The sequence below is a fragment of the Mchenga conophoros genome, linkage group LG12 (assembly GCF_057382185.1).
Source record: "Mchenga conophoros isolate Kocher_MC1m ecotype Shallow Benthic linkage group LG12, M_conophoros_male_GT1.1, whole genome shotgun sequence".
In the NCBI taxonomy this organism is placed as follows: domain Eukaryota; kingdom Metazoa; phylum Chordata; class Actinopteri; order Cichliformes; family Cichlidae; genus Mchenga; species Mchenga conophoros.
The window spans coordinates 96,839-100,189 of record NC_140537.1 but is presented as its reverse complement, the minus strand read 5'-3'; the positions used below and the strand labels follow the sequence as shown (position 1 = coordinate 100,189).

General features: G+C 39.4%; 1 long non-coding RNA gene across 1 annotated transcript; it reads left to right on the top strand.

Annotated features, from left to right (window-relative positions):
* On the top strand, positions 1–2,866 carry LOC146561805 (uncharacterized). The gene is made up of 4 exons (XR_014894567.1): positions 1–776; positions 2,401–2,471; positions 2,590–2,627; positions 2,710–2,866. It is a non-coding gene; the product is annotated as an uncharacterized LOC146561805 (long non-coding RNA).
* The last annotated feature ends 485 nt before the right edge of the window (positions 2,867–3,351 follow it).

Here is a 3,351-nt window from a genome sequence, read left to right as displayed (position 1 = left end):
TTATGTTTTTTTGTTAATGCTTACTTCTAGCGTACATTTATCAGACTGCTTTGTTTTAGTTGTACTTCGTTGTAATTTATCAGACTACTTTGTTGTAGTAGCTCGTAACTTAGCTTGCCAGCACACAATTCCCGCCTAGCGCTGTATGGAGTCTGCCTTCACAATTTAAAAAATTAACGGTTGGTGGCTTGTTTCAATCAATAGTTGGTAAGTAGTCTGATTTTTGCAAACTGCATGCCACAAAACCTTTGGTAAAATCAGTGTTTACGCTTTTCTGACTCTGACCTTTATCAAGTTCAAATGTAGCCTACTTTTGACACAGTGAAAATAGTAGAAAATTTATTTAGTGTTAATTTTAAGAGTTTAACGGACAAGTTCGCCTTCACAAATTTTGAATATGATGGTTAGTGGCATTTTAGTCGCGAAATAATTTACCTTTTCAAAGCTGCACTGCACCAAACCTAAACGTTTCTGACTCTGTACTTTCCAAGGGTTAGCCTATTGTGTACTTCACTTGTGTAAAATTGCTTTATTATTTTATAACGTATAGAGTAGTTGACCAACCTGAATTGAAAATGAACTGTAGTGCAAGAATAAATCTTACTGTTTTCCAAGCTTGTGTTATTCAGATTGACTGTTTTTAAGTGAAGTAAAAGTAAAAACTGTTCTGCTAGCTTTCTGTCCTCATGGCTTTTGTGTTATTACAGTCTGACGATTGAAGGAGCAGTAGCATGCCGAGAGATCATCCAGCACTGCACTAAAGACAACCAGTAAAGGTGATTTTAAAACGATTTGGTATCAAAATGTGGAATTGCAAGTTGTGTAGTTTGTCTAGTTTTTCTACTGCCATAAAAGTCATGTTGTTGAAGCATTATCGGCTCAACCATGGTCAGTACTCCACAATTTCACCCTTACCCTGTCTCTACAACACATGCATGTGTACATTTAATACATTTAATTCATTACAATGCACACTCCCACGCAAAGAAAAGACGGTTCTTATCCAGATTTGAATAATTATGGATTTTGTTGCTCTATGTGTAATTTTAAGCAGCCATTTATTGAAAGCAAAATGTTTATCCATCTGAGGGGGCATTTAAAACGAAAAGAAACTGTTCCATGTCCTTTCAAGAACTGCAATTTTAAAACCAATGTCTACTCAACCTTCAATGCCCACAAATGCAGAGACCACCAAAATTCAACAAGTTACGATGAAGGCATTGTGCAAAGTGTTATAAATGTAGAACAAAAAGATGACATGCAGCTTGATTCAATAGAGTCATCAGATGACAATCAAGTGGCATCCACCAGTGAAATCAGTGGAATTGAGGGTTTAGAAGAGCAGTTGCAATACAATCTGGCTGGATTTTTCTTGAAAATGCAGACCCTTCTCCATGTGTCCCAGAGAGCAACACAGGAGATTATTGAGCATATTGATCAGTTGTTTTTGTTATCACAACCTTTGGTTAGAAAATCAGTTGTAGATATACTGAAAAAGCACAACTGTACATATACGGACAAACTGGTGGATGAGATTTGTCAGGCAGTTTCTGATAGTAATGTTTTACATAAATGTGTCACATCTGAAGGACCACTATCTACAGCAAAGAGGAGGAAATCATATTATGAAGAAAATTTTCCATATGTCAAACCTGTGGAGTATTTAATTGAATCGTCAAAGCACACTTATATGTATGTGCCTATTCTCACATCTTTGCAATTGTTGTTGAAAAAAAATGATGTGCTTGAAGAAATTAAACAAGCACCCACACAGATTCCTGGACATTTCATGTCATTTTGTGATGGATCCTACTACCAGGAAAATGTTCTACTGTCACAAGAGGGACAGAAATTGTCAATGATACTTTATGTGGATGATTTTGATCACAAACCCACTTGGTACCTCAAAGAAAATACATAAAGTCTTTGCAGTTTATTGGACACTGGAAAACTTTCCAGTTAAATCTTGTTCTGCTCTACACTGCACCCAGCTTGCTCTGCTGTGCAATTCCAATGATGTACGCCAGTTTGGGTGTAAGGAAATGCTGTCACCACTCTTAAATGATCTGAAAACTCTTGAAGAAGTAGGTGCCTACATTGAGACTCTTGGTGAACGTCTTAAAGGCACTGTCTACTCTGTTGTGGCAGACAACCTTCTGCCCATGGACTTGCTGGTTTCAATGAGAGTTTCAGGTCTACATATTTCTGTAGGTTTTGTCATGCCACCCAAACAGAAATGCAAACAGAAAATGCTGTTACAGGGAATTATGTAATGAGAACAAAAGATGCTCATGATAATTATTGTGCAAGAGCTTCAGAATGATGACATTAAGGAAAACTATGGTGTTAAAAACACCTGTGTTCCTTCTGACCATCTCTCTTTCTTTCATCCTGTCACAGGCTTCCCACCTGACTTCCTACACGACCTGTTTGAAGGTGTCATTTCAGTGGAGTTGGCACATTGTTTAAAGGTTTGATTTCTAAGAGATATTTTAACTTAGAAGACTTAAACAGAGCAATTCTGCACTTTCCATACCAACATTCTGACAAAGTTAATCGCCCTCATCCAATAACCTCAAATTTTGCCAGGTGAGGGACCATGGCCAGCACTCTTTCATGAGACACAGGTAAGTACAACTATGTATATAACATTTGCTGCTCATATAGTATGCTGTGTTTTGCTTATAATATTTTTGGAATTCTCTTCAGCTCTACTTTGAATTTCATCGGATCACCAATCAGAATCTGCCACATGTGTTTTATGCTGCGCTGGATGATTATGCTCCTCAGCTGACTGGACTTTACAAAAAGAGGAAAACTGGACGGGTCGGTGAAAGGATGGAGCAGCTTTTGTCGGCATATGGAAAACAGGTATTTAAAAGATACTAATTATTTTTCTGCTTGCTTGGCAGTTGCCATTGTTATGTGTTTGTTTATTTATATATATTATATATTCACACCCAGCACGCCCCTGCGGGCGGTTTATCCTTCAAGCTCGGGTCCTCTACCAGAGGCCTGGGAGCTTGAGGGTCCTGCGCAGTATCTTAGCTGTTCCCAGGACTGCACTCTTCTGGACAGAGATCTCCGATGTTGTTCCCGGGATCTGCTGGAGCCACTCGCCTAGCTTGGGAGTCACCGCACCTAGTGCTCCGATTACCACGGGGACCACCGTTACCTTCACCCTCCACATCCTCTCGAGCTCTTCTCTGAGCCCTTGGTATTTCTCCAGCTTCTCGTGTTCCTTCTTCCTGATATTGCTGTCATTCGGAACCGCTACATCGATCACTACGGCCGTCTTCTTCTGTTTGTCTACCACCACTATGTCCGGTTGGTTAGCCACCACCATTTTGT